Genomic DNA, 19927 nt, shown 5'->3' on the forward strand with positions numbered 1-19927 from the left:
CTCAGAAAGAGGGATAAAAAGAGAATGGCAGGAACTGAGTGTTCGTATTCATTTACAGTTTTTGCCTAGGTTTTTTGTTTTATGAGTGCAAAAACCTGCCTAGTGTCTTTGAGGTCTCTGCTCAGATTGGGTTTTAGGAGAACTATTTCCTTAGAATGAGAGGTGCAGCAGTGGATAGAGGGGTCATCATCCCTGGAGGTGCTCCAGAACCATGGAGATGTGGCACTGAGGGACGTGGTTATGGGCATGGTGGGGTTGGACTTAGTGTTCGTAGAGATCTTTTTCTACCTTAATGATTCTATGGTTCCATGACCTCAAGGAGCAGGTGTGAAATAGCTTGCACAGTGCATAGTGTAGTGGATATACAATCCTGGGGGGTAAGAACAGGAGCAGAAGTAATGATAATCTTGAATTTGAGGCTTTTAATTAAAATAAAGCTCTCTGACTTGGCTAAAATGCATTTTGAAGGCAGAACAAGCCTGAATGGTTAAAGAACGGGGCTGCATTTGCATTGCTTGCAGAACAAACTCTGTCCCCAGCAGCAATGATGAGGTTGTTTTATAGAGTCAATACTTTGCACGGGGATCATTTAAGAAGCAAACTGCTGCCTGCAATTTGTTTCTGTCTCCCTATGCTGCATGCACATGGAAGCTACAGGGAGCATCATTTCAGCTGGTGCTGACACATCACCCCAGCAAGGATATCCAGAAGCTTTGTCTTGTGCTCGGGGCCAGCACTGTATCATCCGCTCGTCGTCTTTGATATCACCCTGTATAATTTACTGGCTCTCAGAAGGAGGCTGCTTGTTTTGGGATAAATAAGTCTGCTTTTCAGGAGCAGGATGACCAGAATACCAACATGATGCTTCTGGCTGGGAGGAGATGCTGCTTGGAGATCTCCTTGGTTTTTCATTGTAGAACTGTCTTGCAGTTTTGGAGGGCTGGAGGAGGAGGGACAGGTCCTCATGATTTCTAAGCTTTTCCAGTTTTCCAGGAACTTTGGTGGGTGAGCAAAGCCCCCACACACATCTAAGGCATGAGTGTTAGCCAGGAGCAGCCCAGAGAGAGCACAGCACTTGCTTCATCTAGAGCACTTTATTCCCTGCATGCAGCAAAAGTAAAACAAGGACCACATGCAGCAGTGCAGGATTGCATCTAGCAGTGGCTGGGGAGGGAGTGCAGGGAGCTGGCTGCAAACATGGCAGAGCAGGGAGACGTGCTGGGATGGGAGACGTGCTGGGATGGGACACGGAGGTCTCGTCCTCCCAGCACGGCTGCTGATGCTTAATGACTTGCTGGGAACTGCCCATCCGTAATCTGTTTTCAGTTGTCACTGCAAATGCAACAGCATCCCGGGGGAGAGATCTGGGCTTTCATGATCTGGTCAATCAATTAGTGCTTTAATAGAGTGAAATGAAGGAGAAAATGTGTGGGAACCTCGATGGCACAGGGCAGGGTATGGAGATGCTTGGCAGGCAGTGGTGTGGGAGGGAAGGCAAGGAACAAGGCTGTGTCAGAGTGAGCAGAGTGTGCCTCTGGCTGGAGCTTGGCTCTCTGCAAAGGTGGTTTTGTGTAGAGAAGGATTTCGTCCTGCAAAGTCCTGCAGTTGTTATAAATACCTCATGCCGCTTCTCCCTGTACAAGAGGTTTCTCCACTTCTCCCCACAAAGTGGTTAATATGATGATGGCAAACCCTCCGTGTGCAGTTTTGGGATGCTGCCAAACCACAGGAGGATTTTACATCTTGCACCATTATTGTCTGCTGGTGTGAGCTGCCTTGCTGCAAATACCCCTGGATTTCAGGATTTCAGCTGTTGCTGTTACAGCCTTCTAAAGGATCATCTCAAGCTGACTTTTTCTGAGGAGCCCAACCAGTCTCCTCTGAGTAGGGGTTAAAACCACAGAGCTCCTTCTTGCAGTTCAGGGTACCGGGTGATTCTCAGGGCTGATGCTGGCTCTGTCAAGGCAAGTTTTGCCATTGGGCTGAGTTGCATCTGGTTTAGACACAGGAAGAAAATGAGATTTGGGGTGGAAAGACAGCTTGATGGTGTGTGCAGACCTACTGCCCATGCAAGTGACTTGCTTACTACTTAGGGATTTGAATATGGCAATTCTGCAGATGAAAGTTTGGGTGCCAGACCATGGTAGATGGGGGGCAATGCTGTCTTTGCACCACGTATGTGCCATCAGAGGGGTGGTTGAGTTACCGTATGTGGAGGTGCTCAAGAAACGTTTAGATGTTGTACTGAGGGACTTGGTATTGTATATGAGCCCTGCCAGGGATTTCAAGTTTCTTTAATTCCTAAGCCAGTAGATCTCAGGATCTGTCCTTCCTCTTTGCACACAGGACAGGAAAGGGTTGGTTTAAAACAGGCCTCATGGTGATGATCTGTTTCTTTTTCCCTAACAAATGCTCATTTTGGGATAGTAATCTACATAGTGACCTGCCTCCAAATCCGGGTTTTCAGTAGACAAAAATTACGAATTTTTCATTGAGGTTAAAAAAAAAAACAACAAAAGAATGAAAGGGAAGAATGGGAAAAAGGACATTCCATCACTCACAGGCAAAAAACAAGCAGACAAAAAGCGTTGGCAACTATTAACAGCAAACAGATGTGTTTATAAAGGAAAATGACCTTTTTATGCAAAAGAAAAGCTTAAAAAACACCCCAACCTTGTTAAAAATGCAACTGAAGGGCTGCAGAGGACCATGGCAGGTGCCCAGATGTCCATCAGCTGTGACAGGGTGACCCCAGAGTGGCCCTGCTGAGTGCCCTGGTTGCTGTGATGCTGCAGATACACGGGGCCTGCAGAGCTGCTAGTTTTGATGTAGTCTTCAGTGCTGTATGGAAATCTGGTTTTAGCATCACTGCTGAGTAACATGCGACACTATGAGGTGATAATTAGAACAAACAGTTAAGGAACCCAGTAGATTTGCTCACAGTTAACATGTATCAGGGTGCAGAGGTTGGCCAAGCTTATGATAGAAGTCTAGAACAAGCCAAGAAAACCAGTGGAGGTATTAAATACATGTGAAATTGGTGAGATGGAGAGATGCCTTCAATGTTTGATGTCTCAGTGCTGAGAAGGGAGATAAGCCAGAATGATACACAGATTCACAGCGCCAATGAAAGTGCTGCCATTTTCAGAGCAGAATGTAGCAGTGAGATGGGGAAAAAAGTAATAAAGAATGATTTGCATGGTTTTTCTACTCTTGCTGAGTGAGTTTAGATGTTTTTCCCCTGGAGGCTGTTTGCCCAGGGGATGATTAGTACAGCATGTTACTGTCAGTCCGTCAGCTCTCCCCGTGTGCTTCAATCCCTTCCAACTTTGGGGAGTGACAGAGCAATGAAAAGACAAATGAAATAAATGGATGCTTTTTTAGAGGAGAGGAATCTGAAAAGAGCTGTCACGGAGGCAGACAGGCTGCACGTAGGTGCCAGATTTCAGGGCTTTTGGAAACAGTGATCCTCCATAGAGATAAACCCATGCACCTCAGCTGCCAGTGCATGGGAGCACGTGTACCCTTGGTGTCAGGAAGCAGCAGGACTATAAGTAGCATAGAATAGGATTTGTGTCTAGCTGGTATGTGGGTATGTGCTGTCACAAAACAGGCTTGAATGCTGGGTCATAATACATCCTTTCCCCAATGCTGGCTTCTTCCTGCTACCTATCAGCTGCATCCTTGGATATTTCTGGTGCCACATCCCTATTGTGGGCTGCATGTAAAACTCTGCTGAAGTCAGAAACACTCCTGTACTTACTCAAATAGCCTTCAATAGACTGCAGCTCTTCTTCCTACCAACATTCAAAAGTACTTGAATCCCAAGGGCGGTTTCGGAGCTAAAGTGGAATATATTATGTTTGTAGAACCAAGTGATGATGAAGTCCTTCAGGAATTGCTGGTTTGTTCAGAAAGGTGCACTGGAGTTCTGCAGAAAGGGAATGTGTTGTTGTTTAGTTAACTTTGCAACTCATTTTTGAGCACGTTTTTCTCCCTTGCAGCAGTGAATTGTTCTCTCTGCTGCCTTCCTGTGGATCTCCCCAGTTTCCCACGATCCATATATTGAGGGATGATCACTTAGATTTCTGACAGCCCTTCTCTTCGTGATGGGTGTCACTGGGTTCCTTCTGGCTGTGGCCAATGACAATGAGGGCTGTGAGTGACAAGGAGCAGGAGGCAGGGAGGGGTATGGAAGGATAAAGCCCATCCGAACTCTTCCCATCTCTGTACGGGCCGGTCTGATTGCTGTAGAAAGAGCTGGTTGCTGATTGCTGTACAGGAATTAAATTAGGTGAGTTAAAAGCCTGTATCAATCACCGTCATGCATACTTGCATATGAAGCGTAGACGCAAAAGGTTTATGGTAATCAACATGGAGTGGCTGATTAGAGTCCATTAAAATGCACTAGAAAAAAAAATCTAATACTCTCTCCACTTCCACCTGGGCTTTTTTCTGTCTGTTTGATAACTGCTGCTGCCTACGGTTATAGATGCACATCTGTTAGGTGCTGCCTTGGGGTAAATGCTCAGGCTCTGGTTTCTCACTGTGCTGAAGGGGGCATGCAGTTGTTGCATGCCTTACCTCAAGGGCACGTCATAGATTCATTAAGGTTGGAACCATTGACCCATTTGGAGCCAAGCGGATGTGTAACCACCCAAGCAGTGAATGTTCAGTGGCGCTCATTGGAATGAATGTGATGCTCCTGCAAAGTAGAAAACCCAAGCTGGTGTAGTAATTACATCCAAAATAATCAATACTGAAGAATTTGTGATGTGAAAGTCAGTTGGCAGAACTTCCCCTATGGCTGAGGATGAATAAAATATTTGATTATGAGAACTTTAACTGGGGTTCGTACAGGGGGTTGTAACCTGGAGACCTGGAGCTGGAGGTTCACAGCCTCTGTTGCTACAGGGCTGAAAATGTTTCTTGATAATAGTGACAAAGTAAAGAGTGGGAAGAAGATCCAGCTAATGGAAAATAGGACCAAACACAAATAGATCCATAAATTTGAAGCAAACTATTACTGAAGTGGAAGTCAGAAGTGGAAAGCCGTAATATTGGAGATGGGCTCAGGCCCTAATGTCTGGAATTAGGTTTTAGAATCTCTTGAATTGCTGGATCATAATGATAAGAAAGGCGTTTATTTAGATGTTGATTGAAAATAGTCTACAATTTCAAAGAACAAAGTCAAGGTGTTTCAAGCCAAATGCTTTATATTTACCAAATTGGAGGATCTTTTGGCTGTAATGACAATCCAATTGGATTTGAAGAGGCAGTAATATTATATCTTCATCTGAGGTCACTGGGGGCGGCTGCATGATGGAGTCTCGGTTGCTTTGAGTATGAATAAGACATTTACAGACTTTGAGATCTGACTTAAAATATCTCTGACAATAAAAAGGTGACATTCTTTGCAGTATGATGAACTCTATGATTCATAAGTCTCTCTCCTCTTTGGAGTGGGGCAGGGTACCTAAGCTTAAAGTATTTCCTGTGTTCCAACCTAGAAAATTTGTGAGTTTTTTTCTATCTATAGCAGCGGGTAACAACCATTGCTCAAAGGCAGGTACAGTTTTTAGGGTGATGGGGCCACATTTGGAAAGGCAAAGCATTCTGGTGAGCGCCCCTCTGTCAGAAATCAGTCTGCGAGACACTCGTCATGTAACATAATCCCACGAGCAGATGCTGTCGAAGTAATTAGCTGTGCTGCTAGATGAAAGGCGCGTGCTGAATTGTGCTAAGATTGCCTGCTTCTTCACTGTAATTGCTAAAATACAGCAATGCAAAAGCAGGAGCTTTGGCTATTGCTTTGGGAAGTTATTTCTGCACGGCTCAGGGGAGAAGTAAATCAGTTAATGGTTTTAATTAGCAATCTTTTCATGTCTTCCCCTCATTGTCCACGAGGAGCTCTGCAGAGAGGATGCTTCTCTTACATTGCAGAGGCGTGCAGCACTTGCCTCGCTGGCTTTGCTTTGCAGCCCTGTACAAGGGACAAAAGTACTCTTTTATCCCAATGGACCTGGGGATCTTCCTGGGGCTCTGGTCCATAGAACGTGTGTCTGGGTGTGCTTCTCATAGCTCTGCTATTTATTTCTCTTACACCATTTCTTGGAGGTGTTCAAGAACCGTGGAGATATGGCACTGAGGGATGTGGTTATGGAGCCTGGTGGGGGTGGGGTTGGACCAGATGATGTTAGTGGTCTTTTCCAGCCTTAATGGTTTGATGATTTTATGATCTCGCATCTGGTTGTGTGAGGAATCAGCAGAAAAGAGTCAACTCTTTGAAAGGGCAGATAACAGCAGGGGAAGGGGAAGTGGTTTTAAGTTGAAGGAGGGAAGATTTAGGTTGGATGTGAGGGAAGGTCTTTGCTACTAGAGTGGTGAGGTGCTGGAACAGCTGCACAGAGAGGCTGTGGATGCCTCGTCCATCCCTGGAGGTGTTCAGGGCCAGGTTGGATGGAGCCCTGGGCAGCCTGGGTTGGTATCAATGTGGAGGTTGGTGGCTCTTCCTGCGGCAGGGTGGTTGGAGCTTCATGACCTTTGGGGTCCCTTTCAACCCAAGTTAGCTTACGATTCTATGACTCTTTATGTCTGTGCAGCAAACAGAAATCTAAGGTCTCCTAGAGCACTGTCTCAATGTGTAGTAAGGTACCAAGGAAGCACGACTTCTGAAATCCCTGTAACCATCTTATCACACCGGCAGAACTGGCTGTTGTTCTTAGAATATGATCGGATCAGCAAGATAAACTTTTAATTAAATTAGGATGACTCTTGGTTTTGATGCATTCTGCAGCTTTCACGCTTCCTGAGAACAAACCCCATAGAATCTGAGCAGGTTTATGGTGCTGAGGGATGAAGGATTTGCTGTCCCCATCCCAGGTGAGGTGGCACAGCAGGGACAGGCTGCAGCCCCTGCAGGCAGTGGAAGTGTAAGCGATGTCCCAGTGGGGGCTAATGAATGAGGTCATCTGCCTGCTGCTCTGGTGGCACTGGCTCAAAAGCTCCCGAAGCCACCTCTCTGTGTCACCTGTTAAACACCCAACAGTACGTGCCTGTCAGCCTTAGGAGCACTGGAACAGCTCAGGATTTTGGGAAGGGATTCAGGTGTTTGCAGTGCTGCAATGTCTCTAAGATATGCAGAGGTCAGGCAGGTTTAGCCCGGAGCAGAACTCAGTTGTGAAGCTCACGTGGCTCTGGCACACACCCCAGGCTGTCACTGCTTTGGCAGCATCAGAAGCAAACTCCTTCCTGCAGAAAGAACCATTTCCCTGAGCCCTGGACCAGCCGAGCCTGTTGTATTCCCAGCCTTCACCCCTACCTGCCTTCATTAACCCTTCACTAGCCCTTCACATCCCCACACTTAGCAGCTTCCCTTGCACCAAGAGCTTTTAGCACAGACAGCATGGATTTAATGCTGGCCATGTGCATCTTCCTTTCCCCATCTGTTTTATTAATTGCATCTGATTTACTTCAGAGCAAAACTCTCATCCTAATGAAATCAGAGATGATGTTCCCTAGGAACAAAGAGACATCAGGCTCCTGATTCCAGGTTGTCCGTGGTGTGGATAATTGGGAATCATTGCAGGCGTGCTGTGTGTGTGTATGTACATTTTTGCTATGATGAATGACCCCTTCCAGCAGTATTGCAGCCACAGGTTACACACGCTGTGAGTAAATGCTGTGGCTTTGGCTGTTGAAAAGCCAATTGTCCTCCATCTAAAGCCTTTGGCTGTACATCCCAGCAGCTGTGAGCAGCAAAGGGTGTGAAAAGCCATCGTTTTAAAGCCATCCAAAGTGATAACATAAAAAAGAACAATTGTTAGACAGCACTGCATTATGTCATTGTAAACACCAAAACATGCAGCTTCTGCTGCCTCTGTGCTTCCAGCATTTGCCCTGAGCAGGTTAGGAAGTGCAATGCCAGCACTCACCCATTTCCCAGCAGGCAGAGGAGGGCTTTGCCACCTTGCCTTGTTCCCAGCAGAGCACCCAGAGTGCATTTATTCCTTTTACCAATCTCTTGTTCTACCAGGAAGCGTTGGTTGCAGGGGGAAAAAACAAACACTGCGCTTGCGCAGGTCTGATTTTTGTTGCTGGCTCTTGAGGGTAAGTGCTGCCTTTGTGATGTTCCTTAAATCCAGCCCTGCTGAGATCAATCAATACCTTGTTGAAATGTGTGTCAAGCAATTTCAGATGAACAAAACAACGCTGGCACGTGGTTTGCTTTCTGCTGTAGCACCTTCCTTAGCCTGGGCTGTAGCTGCCGCACAGGGAGGTTTGCACAGTCCTCCTCCCGACCTTTTGCAGAGCATTTTGCTGCTTTGCTTTGCTGTTTGGGCGCGTTTTCCTACTGCTTTGGCTGAGATTTCTTCTATCTCGGGTTTATTTTTGTGTGCGTGTGGAACTGTGTATGAAGTAAGTGGTTCTCAGAAGGGTTGCCAAGCAGGGAAATGGTCTCAGATAATCATAAAAGTTAGACAAACAGGTCCCCTCCCAATCCTCCACTGTCATTTTCCTGCATACACACTGAGAATGCAAAATCAACTTATTTGCTAAGCTTTCAGTCCTGATTTCATGATTTTATGTTTGGCTTTTATGTATGTAATGGCTGTTTTCCACTTTCACAGCACCAACAAAAAAATCATTTCACGACCCGCTCCTATTTTGTTCCTGCCTATTTCCAGTCTAGTCAAACTCAGCAATGAAACAGCTGTGAGTTCAGATGTGAGTGTGATCACAGCCCCATGTGGGACATGGAGGGAATTTCAGACCTACTGCACTGAATTTGAGGGAGTAACTAAAGATCATGTCAAGATGTTGCCCCTTTGCTGACCAAAGATGACACTCAACAATCTGGTTTTCCCTTTGTATTTTCAGTAGGAAAACTGAATTTTAGTCTAAGTATTAAATGGCGTATTTTCAAAGGAGAATTATTTTGACTGAAGGGATGGCTCAGGTTGGATTCTCATGCAGGAGGGTGGTGAGTCCATGGTAGTGCTGCCTAGAGCTGTGGGTGCTCCATCCCTGGAGGTACCCCAGGCCATGGATGGGCCCTGGGCAGCCTCAGCTGGGGGGGCACCCAGCCCACGGCATGAGTTGGAACTGGATGATCTTTAAGATCCCTTCCAACCCAGGCCATTCTGTAGTTCTATGATAATACAGCATGATAAGATGAATGGTTTGTGTCAGCGATCTCTCCTCTCCATTCATGGAGGAGGCAAACAATCCAGATTTCTATGGGTAATTACACAAAAAGGAGCAGCTGGTGTCAGGTTTTCCTGCTAGTTGTCAACAAGAAAAATAATTTCCGCTAAGCATTAAGATAGTCTTCACTCCTCTCAGCAGGAAAAGGGCACAGTTCTGCAATGTGTTTGCTCGGCTCAACAGTCCCTGGATCCAAATAAAATGTAGAATGTAGTGTATTGTGCTGAAAAGATCTCAGTAAAACCCAGCTGTGCCCTCAAAGTCAATGCGTGGATTCTCTGCCAACTGATTTCCCCCCCCACCAAACCAGGAGTTGGACTCAGTGGTCCTCATGGGTCTCTTGCATCTCAGGGTGTTTGTAATTCTGTCCTGTGTTAAACAAGATGCAGTTCTTAACTCTAGGCCGGGAGAAGAAAGTTGCTGTTCTTGTTGTTCATAATCTAGTACCCGTTTTCTGTGACAAAAATAAGGAAACTCTGAGTGGCACTCAGCCTTTTCCATATCGGGTGTCTTTTGAGTTCTGAGCTGGCTGTTACCAGCTCAGGAATGAGATCTTCAGGTTATTTATAACAGATAGATCCATGTGAATGTCAGCTCAACCCTCAGCACTAGTCAAAACAGCAAGAGGGAAGATAGGAAAGTTTCAGAAAGGAACGGTGAAAGAAATAGAGCTCGTCATTGTGAGCAAGTGTGGGGCTCACATCTTGGGTGCTGTTGGGTTCTGCTCCATCACATCTTAAAAGGGAAGTGCTGGAGTCAGAGAACCTAAAGAGAATGGCAAGGAGAAAGGTCACAGACCCCAGTTTGCAGCTCCTCAATCAGAAGAGGTGGGAAAATGTACGACTATGAGGGTTATGTTAGGAGTCTGAAGGTTGGTGAATGGATATGGGCTCAAATGGAAGGATAGAAGGCTGTTCCAGAGCAAGCAGAACTGGCATCACTGCTGGCATTGTGACTGGGATCTCGTAGCTCTGCCCTGATTCCCTCTGTGCTGCTTTCTCCAGTGATGTGTAGCTCTGCCCAGTAAGTAAAAGGAAAGATTGCAAGGCTGAACTTCACCCACAGACTACAAATCACACATTTCACAGCCAACAGCCATTCTCACTGCTGAACAGATTGGAGATGGCTCCTACTACTGGCAACAAGGATAACATGCAAAGCATGTGCCAAGAGATACTGGCAGAGCAGGGGCTGCAGATCAGGGCCCAGACCTGTAGGTGATCCTGTAGTATTCAAGTCCAAAGTCTAATTTGACCACTTTAAAGGCTGCATGGAGGTTTCTGTTCATTTAAACTGAAGCTGTCAGGCTTTCAGAGGACTAAGCAAATAGACTCCGCTTTGGAGACAAAGACCTCATGTCATCTTCCTCACTGTGAAGGCTTCTTTGGAAAGCTCTTTTCTTTCCGAGCGAGAAGGCTTTCAGTGTACTCTGTCTGGCTTCTTATTGCTTCCCTCTGTATGTTATTGATTAGAGCTGGGGCTTAATGGACACAGATCATTCAGCTGAGAAGTTTCAGGTTACCTGGCTTGTGCTGCAACAGGAGGCCATGCAGCACTGCTCAACCAGCTGACAACGAATTGGAAATTGGCAGAAGGTTCTGAATATTGGCTGCTTTGTTACCACAGGTGGAGCCATTTGAAGAGCCTGAAACACTTCTCATTAAACTCAACAGGCTTGAACAGTGCATTATCAAGGCACCTTCCTTTTTTCCTCTCTTTTTGGAACTGGCAATTCATGAAAGGGAATGAGAAATGTATAACAGACTGGTAATGTGCCTGTGGGAAAGCTGATCTCCTTCCAGGAGTGAAGCTGTGATTTATGTTACACTGCATAAGTATACACTTGTGTCGAGAGGAACAAGAAAGAGCATTACCTGGTTCTTATGAAAAGGTTTCAATGTCCTCTCTCTGGTCTGAGTCACCAGTGGCTTAGAGGCATGAATGTGATTTTAAAAGCATGAAAGTGGGAGTTGCTTAAAGTTCTGGTGAAAACATTTGCCAGATGTTGCCTGTTTGACTCACATTGAATCCAGGGAGAAAGCAGTGCGTGCTCAGTGCCTCTGCAGAAGGCAGGGAACATGTAATGAAGGGAATGCATGTATTGGTGACCACCAGGCCACCAAGAGCAGGCTGGGTTCTTCCAGCAGCAAAGGCAATGGTTGCTTTTGGCTCCCAAACTTAAGGTTCTGCTGAGCTTCTGCTGTGTGTTTGGGAAAGGAAGAAAAATGTGAGGCAATGTGGTTTTGGTGTGACCTGAATGGAGTGGTAAACTCCATGGTGGGTTTGAATAGGCATTTGCTATTTAGACCCACTGTTGTGCTCTTGGAAAGCAGCTCTGTCTGTCTTTGCTTTACCATGTGCAGTCCCGTTTTGCAGTGTGTCTTGCTGTCTGTCCCTAGAGGGGTAGTCCAGTATGGGATCGTGACTGTTGCCACCAACTCCAGTAACAGGCTGAACTGAAGAATTAGAATGAATGAATTAGAGAATAACGTGCAAGAGTTAAGAGAGAAAGGAAAGCAGCCAACAGCATAAACAGCTGAACTGCTTTTAAATCAGAGCACCAACAAAATGTCCAAAGCTACCTGGATGGCTTACACAGAATGAATTATTCCTGTACTTCTAATGCAAAGTAATGGCCTGCCTCTGTGATGTCGCTTGTTGTGGGGCTTTAGATCACCAGCGTAAGCAGAAAAACCACTCTGCTAAAAATTCCTTTATTCCCAAAAACCATTTATCACCTGTAGGATTAGTTCAGATGTGTTTTCATAAAGCCGCATGACTCCTAATGAGCTAGCACTTACACAACAAGCTATTAGAAAGCAATTAGCGCAAGGAAATATATCCAAGCTATTCGCAGGGCCAGCTTTAAGATTGATAACATTTTATTGATGGAGCTTGTCAAATTTATGTAGTCTGACAGGAGCTGGTCCCTGAGTAAATTCGTTAGGGCTCCCAATGCCCCTATTAATTTGAGAAGGTCTTGGGCTCCTGGGGAAACACAGCAGTGGAGAAAAGGGGGAAAGGGACCTTCTGCAGCTGTGACAAAGGACGAACCCAGGCAAGGAAGGGCATGACTGACCTGTGTGGCTTTTCAGAAAGGCATTTCTGTAGTCAGAGAGGTGTCTCATCCCTAAAAAGTGAGTGTTTTGTTAGGGCTGACCATGTAACCCTGCACAATTAATGCGCTGGGGCACATAGTGCAGCAGTGTTTGCATTCATTAAGACAAAGGAGCAGAGTTCAAGATAAATCCTAGGACAAAAACAACCATCCTCTCACACAAAGAGATGCACTTTTGGAACATTAAGACCCTTGATGTCTTATGTAAATAGAGCTGCAAGGGCGTTCACTCATAGGGACCCAATGAAAGGCACAGGGGTAACTTTGCTTTACAAACCCCAGCCTGGTCCCTCCTGCAACCAAGAGTTACAATATTGATTTTACTCTTTCTGTTAAGTCTGTTATCCTTTTGCTTATACACGAGAAGGCACTTCTGTAGCAGATGGGATGGGACAATAATGCTGATTTTGATCCAAGGCTCTTGGGCAAATAATTAAACATTAACATTTGCAAAGCTACTAGATTTGAGAACTAATGTAACCAAGGTGCTCTCTAAACAAACAGAAAGCCCAAAGCTTGTGGTGCTGCTGGTGTCCATCACAGCAGATCCTTTCTTCAAGGGCAAAAATCAGATAAATAGATGCTGTTCCTCGTATTCCCTTCCCAGGGTGGATGTCTGCAGTCAGCTCATGAGTCAGCCTGGCAGGTCTGTGTTGGAAGCAAAGACAAGCTGCATCTTTCCCTTTCACTGTTAGGCCTCCAATTGATAAAGTTTTAATGAAGTCAGGGTTTAGAAAGGAGACGGAGCTTTCATGGATCAGTAACATTTTCTATTAGACCAAATGCTGGGGGAAAAAGAAATGGATCAAGGTTTTGAAGATGCGAGCCCTTCTTCAGAGCCTAATGACTCCAAGCAAAATACAGGCTGGAAACAGCTTGATTTTTCTTAATCTGTTCCATAATTTGATGGAAAAAAATGAGTTTTGGCATCTGGCAGAGGCTTCAGTGAGGTGCAGGGCTGTTGTTGGCACCATGGGACTAGAGGAGATGGGGAATTACTGCCAGGAGGAATGGTGGCATGCAGTGAGAGGAGAAAATGTAGAGTGTCAAACAACAAAATACCTCTCCTTGGAAAGAGTAGTAATGCTTTGGCACAGGCTCCCAGGGCCGTGGTGGGGTTACTATCCCTGGAGGTGTTCAGGAGTTGTGGAGGTGTGATACTAAGGAGTATGGTTAATGGGCAGTATTGGTGGTAAGTGGGTGATTGGACTGGATGATCTTCGAGGTCCTTTCCAACCTTAATGATTCCATGATTCTGTCAATTGTAATTCCTGAGCCTATTATTTCTCTTGGAAATGGAGTGCACAGGGGGCAAGGAGGGGCTCTGTCCCCGATGAGTTGGAGGTGGTGGATGGGATTGGGTGAATTTTCAGTGCTTTCCTTTGGCTCCTGGTTGGGCTCTGGGTGGGTGCAAAAGGAAAGCCAGCAGTGTGCAGATGATCTGTTCATGGGTGAGCTGTGCATTGCCCTTGCAGAAGGTGCTGTGGGATAGGACTGGACACCACAGTCCTTTTGCATGGTGCACAGGGCTGCTGCTTTTCAGGCTGTGCTATGCCCTGTGTGTTGCCGTGGTTTATGGTGCACCTAAAAGAAATTGATGTCACTTCTGCAAGGTAGGAATCAGCCCCTTTTTTAGTGAGTCCACTAATTCTGTCAGAGATAGCCCTGAACCAAAACAAATTATCCAGATATTTCTACGGAGCTGTCGCCGTGGTGGAACAGGGCTGTGCTTTCCTTGCACTGTATCACTACAGTGATCAGGATCAGTTGCTTTTTTATTTCAGCGGGTTTCTCAACACTGATAAACGTCAGCTTCATGTTGTGGTTTGACAGGGAGAGTGAGCTTTACAGAAAGCTGGCTGTTTGCAGTGCTCTGAGCCAAAGACTTCAGCAGGGAGGTCAGACCTGGTGACGCACATCATCAGGACTTGTGGTCTTGTTTCACTCCACTGACTGGCAAACCTACATAGGCTGCATCTGTTTGTAAACCATACTCCTGGGTTACTTGTGAAGATGAACTTTAATGCAGCAGTAAAGCAGAATACTTTTGCTTGGGGAAGGATTGGAAGAGTAGCTGTTGACTGGCTTTCCATCCACTGGCAAGGACTTTTGGGAGCAAGAATTGGATTCTGGTGACCAGCAAACTTATTAATTGAATGGTTTGGGTTGAGAAGAACTCTTAAAGACCATTCAGACCAACCCCATGTATTAATAGGCAGAGACACCACTTACCAGATCAAGCTGCCTAGGGCTGCATCCAACCTGGCCTTGAGCATTTCTAGTGGTGCGGCAACTACAGGCCCTGTCTCATGTTTTGCTGAGTCCTAGAGCGCGTTTAGCACAGCAACTACACCAGAAAAATTCGTTCTTTGCCAGACTGAGGAGCTGAGCTACCAGGTGACAGTTTATTTTAGCATGAGAAGAGTCCTCAAGCAGCGCTGAGCTAAATATTTCTCTAATTCATGCATAACTTAAGTACAATTAGCAGCCTGATCACAGAGACCTAGGTCAGATGTGACGTGAGTGTGCTGGGACTGCAACTTATGAGATCAGAGCTGGGCTGGGATTTGGCTGAACCTCTTGCACTGCAAACAGCAGCTCTCCCATCCCTATCAGCACCCACTGCCCCACAGGGCAGACATCACTGAAGACCATTTCAAGGATATTAGGAAAAATTATTCTCTGAAAGAACGGTGATGCATCGGTAGAGGCTGCCTAGGGTTACTGTCATTTGAGGTGTTTGGGGACCATGGAGATGAGGTACTGAGGGACCAAATCTGTTAGGTACTGAATGTCCACTGCTCCAAGCAGTATGTCTGATAGTCAGATAGTGATAGGATGAGAGGGAATGGCCTTGGATTGTGCCAAGGGAGGTTCAGATTGGATATTAGGAAGAATTTCTTCTTGGAAAGAGTGGTCAGACGTTGGCATAGGCTGCCTAGGGAGGTGGTGGGGTCACTGTCCCTGGAGGTGCTCAAGAAAAGGGTAAAAGTGGCACTGAGTGGCATGGTCTAGAGTGGTCATAGGCATGAGCTGGTGTTTGGACTAGATGACCTTATTCATTTTTCCAACCTTAATGATTATATGGTTCTGTGCTCATCCCTTATGCTCATACTCCACCTGCACTCAGCAGTACCTCTGTGAGACCATGTTTGATGGCCATTAGAGCCCAGTCCCCATGGCCTCCCAGGCTTTACTGCAGCTTGGGAGCAGACACCTGCAAAGATGCTGATTTCCCCCCAGTTTCAAGGTGTGAGCACTCCATGCCCCCCTCCTTGCTGCTCTGAGTCATGCATTAAAATTACTTCCCCCAATTTTATTTCTTTGCCCTGACAGCTGATTTGTATTTTCTTACTTCTCTGCTCTGTTATGCTGGTAGCTGGTAAGAGCTTGCAAGTGCCAAGCGAATGGCTGGAGGGGACCTCAGAATTGATCACCTTGTTTTTGCCACAGCGAGAAAATATCACACGCTCCTCGGAACGGAGTAACTCCGCGGTTACTCCCGGCTTTAATTGAACTTTCTACCTTGCGGTTCTCGGTTGGATTAATCTTGTTTCCAAACAACGGGCATTACGTGGAAGGCAAACGGTTACGTAAAAAATAATTACAAAATGCAAATCAAATCAAAGGCAAATCTACGTCTGTCCGAACGCAGCACAACAAAGGGAGGCAAGTCAGAAAAGGTGAAAATGGATCACATCCTTTCTGCACATCTTCCTGGCCTTGGGTTCACCAGTGGGGATTTTTCATACTCTCAAACGAGGAAGCTGAGGTGGAGGGGTCTATTTTTCTGCTGTCTTTTTGTCTCTGCATGGATTAAATATTCACCAGGTTTCTTCAGGGCTTCAGGCTTGTCAGGAAAGATCCATGACAACCAGGAGCCAAGGGGGAACTTCAGAGGCTCGGATGCTCTTAGCTAATGTGTGATAATGCGAGCTGTGGGCTTTGGAGGGCAGGTGGGATAGACTTGAGAACTTCAGCTCCTATAGATTGTAGGGGAGGCTGTGAAAACAGTGGAAACAAGGTCCCTGGGCAGCCCTGCTGGGACAGGCTGCTGTGGATTCCTGCATTGCTGGCTGTGGTGTCGGCGCCGGGACTATTAATAATAACGTCGATGACTTGTGGCATTTATATTTTGTATGTTTACTTCTCCTTTCAAAGTGCCAGTTTGACAAACTGCATCAAACTCGTACCCACACGGATGATTTTCTTCCAGACTTCTGAGGGTTTCTCACTGGGAGAAAAAAAAACCAAAGTGCTGTGTTAATGTTAAATGTAATCTTGGATTCCTCCAGTTTCCCATCGGAGCTTTGTGTCCCCAGCAAAGTGCCTATGAATTATCCTTCACACATTTCTGGTGTCTCCCTTCCTAACCCATTTCTGGCATTCTTGAAACATTTTAACTGCAAAGTAAAAGATGGGCTCCCTTTGGCTAAAGGAGACATTGAACAGCTTAGCTGGTCCATTGACCTCACTGGGGTTTCTGCTTTCTTCTCTCATTCAGCAGCAGTTGATGCTGCTGGCAGCAGTGCACATGTGGGAAGAAGAGCAGTGAGTTGAATTCAGTCTGTTTAATGAAGCAGGCAGGACAGGTTCTTTCCCTCACACTGATACAGAAAAAGTCTTGCCCCATCCAGCTGATGGATGTTGTGAGCTCACTGTATTCTGGGCGTAAGCTGGAGGTGCTCGCTCCCAAATGGGGCTCCATGGCTTTAGCCCTAATTAAAACTTATCGGTTTTCTCTTCCAGAGGCTCTCACAGACCTCACGTCGGAGGTCAACACGCTGCAATTCATTTACTTATGCACTTTGATTGGGATCAGACCAGGAGACAGTCAGCAAGGCCAGGGAGCTGTAAAACTGGGCAAAAGAGATCGTTAGGACCTGTTAATTTGTACTTCAGTCTGGGAACATTTCCTAATTAAAAAAGAAAAAAGGAAGAAAACCACTTCTTCGTGTTTTAGTTAAACTATTTAAAGTTAATTGAATGGGTCCAGGATTAATATTCCTAGTGCATTTTCTGCAGAGGTGTTACTGTGATTTATCCTATCAGGAGGCCAATTCCTCTTAGCCCAGTTGAATAACTGTGATATCTCAGCTGTGAAGCGAGATCTGTACAGTCACTGACCCACTCCCCTGCTTAAAAAGACCTCCCCAGTGAGAGCAGGATTGGCTGCAGGAGTCCCTGGCTGCATACAGGCAGTTCTGCCTTGCAGATCATTTCATTGCTGTCTGTTGCCTTGTTCCAGTGGTTCAGAGGTAAGTGCTGTGTGTAGTGGTGCACCAGCTGGTACCAGCAGCTTTAAGCTCTCAGCAAGTAGCAGAATGTGGTGAGGAGCCCATCTCCATCCTCACCATGCAGGCCATTTCTTTTCATTAAGCTCAGCACTGAACTGAGGGGTTCTGTTGTTTTTACAATGGAATGGTATTTTCCCTCATAGGAAATTGCTAAGCCGTCAAAACTTAAACTGGTCCCTGGTTGTGCCTCAGCTCTATGTGAGGAGGGTGTGGATGGAGGGTATGGTGATGGGGATGCAGATGGGTGGAGATAGAGATGATGGGGATGAGGATAGGGTGGGGATGGGGGTTGAGCTGCACTCTTCTGTGTCCCTGCCCAGCTCTGAAGGCGGTTGGGGACACACTGGGGGTGTTCACAGGCCAGATTGGTTTGGAATGCTGCGTCATTTTGTAGCACAAACTTAAGCCAGGTGCTTGGGGTTAAAGGTGCTGTGAATACGCACTTAAATCTGATTTTAATTTGCCAATATATGTGCAATTCCCTGCTGACAAAGCTGCTGGGAAGAATGTAGTAATCTCCTGTTAGCAGTAGCCATTGCAGTAATGAACCTGTTACTATGGAAATGAGCTTGTTAGCCATTCCCTCTCCCCAGTAAGCAGGATGCTGGGGTGCAGCATCAGGGAAGCTGGCTGTTCCTGGAAGCAAGTGGTACCCAAGGTGATAGTGTCCCTTACCCCCAGCCTGTCTCACTGAAGGAGCAGCTGTGTGATGTGCTGTGAGCACTCACCTGCTGTGTGCATGCAGAACCAATAATATCAGATATTTCTGCTGGTTGCAGTGCCTGAAGTCCACCAGAAACTGCAGTGGACAACACCTGGTGCCAAACATACAAACCAGTGTAGTGTTCAGGGTTCTCACTGCATCACTTGACTCATTGGGTGTCATTAGGAACAGCTTGTTTCTATATCATTGCTTCCAGTGTATTCCAAGAGCACCAACTCAGAAGAAACATCATTGATTTCTCCTAATTATAAATCCTATAGAAAGTTTTAAGCTTGCAGCAGTCACAGTTCTTCTCAGCAGGGCCAATAAAAGTTAAGAGTTGCTCCCTGGTTACTGTCATTACAACAATAAAAAGCCAGAGTAATTGAAAAGTGAATCAGGGAAACTGCCAGATTGGAGAGCAATGATAATAGAAGAAATTACCTGGGAGTCCAAACTTGATGCAAAGTGATGTCTCTGGTTGCATTGAGCTCATGCCCAGTCTGAATAAACTCCTGTGCTGATAGGTATCTAGTGAAGGAAACACCTCCTGCATGCAAGTGCTGGAACACAGAGCAAAGAAGGAGCATCAAGCTTAAATGTAAGAACTGGACACACAGCAACAGATGCATATCTGTCAAGAGAAGAATTATTTCCCACTAGACAGATTAACTGATACAGAAAGACCTCAAAGCCCACAAGTCATTAATGTATCCACATTATTAAGATAAGCAGGTACCTATGATTGTTTGTAATCTAGGAAGCCTGAAGCAATGCAATGGGTAGCACCACAGTAAGCTGTGACATCCTGTTGGCAGTGATACTGCCATAAAGGGAGACCTGAAAAACCCCCTAAGGGGAAAAGAAAAGGAGTGGCATTGGGGATGGTGTATCTGTTTTGCTTTCCATGTGGCCAAGATGCACCACATACAGGAGATCCCTTGTACTCAACTATACTGCCCATAAGAAGTCTTCAGGCACTTCCCACAAGTCCAAAGAAGGCTCATACATCCCTTCAGAAATCCTAAAAAGAACACAAAGAAAGATGAGCTCACAAAGATGGTGCTCTGGCCCCTCACTGACCCCAGTTCCACACCATTACTTGCCAGGAGAGATGCTTTCCCTAATCACTGTTGAGAAGTATACGGCTGTACATTTTTCTGCAGGAAAAAAAACACACAAATGGCTTTAAAGCATTTATTTGGTATGCACAGGAACAACATTTCTATGAGAGCAATGTTCTCTGCTTGGGCTCACACTGGAGTTGTGAGGAACAACAGGGCAGAGAGAGAATTATGGCTCATGGCAGGGCATAAGGTGAGGGTCAACCTCTGCTGGCAGGAAACAGTGATAGAACAAGAAGTGGTGTGCTTAAATTGCACCAGGGGAGGCACAGGTTGGATATTAGGAAACATTTCTTCTCCAAAAAGATGGTGCTGCAATGGCACAGCTGCCCAGGAGGTGGTGGGGTCACCATCCATTGTGGAGGTGCAGCACTGAGAGATGTAGTTATGGGCTGGTGGGATGGGATTGGGGTTGAACTTGGTGATCATAGAGGTCTTTTTCCAAACCTTAATGATAGTATATGAGAACAGTGACAGG

The 19927-nt window shown here is 46.0% G+C and overlaps 1 protein-coding gene across 4 annotated transcripts in view; it reads left to right on the forward strand.

The window, feature by feature from the left end:
- The window catches only part of CALN1 (calneuron 1), an 89348-nt gene that overhangs the window by 60369 nt on the left and 9052 nt on the right, over window positions 1-19927 (forward strand). The window lies entirely within an intron of this gene.

The sequence above is a fragment of the Coturnix japonica genome, chromosome 19 (assembly GCF_001577835.2).
Source record: "Coturnix japonica isolate 7356 chromosome 19, Coturnix japonica 2.1, whole genome shotgun sequence".
In the NCBI taxonomy this organism is placed as follows: domain Eukaryota; kingdom Metazoa; phylum Chordata; class Aves; order Galliformes; family Phasianidae; genus Coturnix; species Coturnix japonica.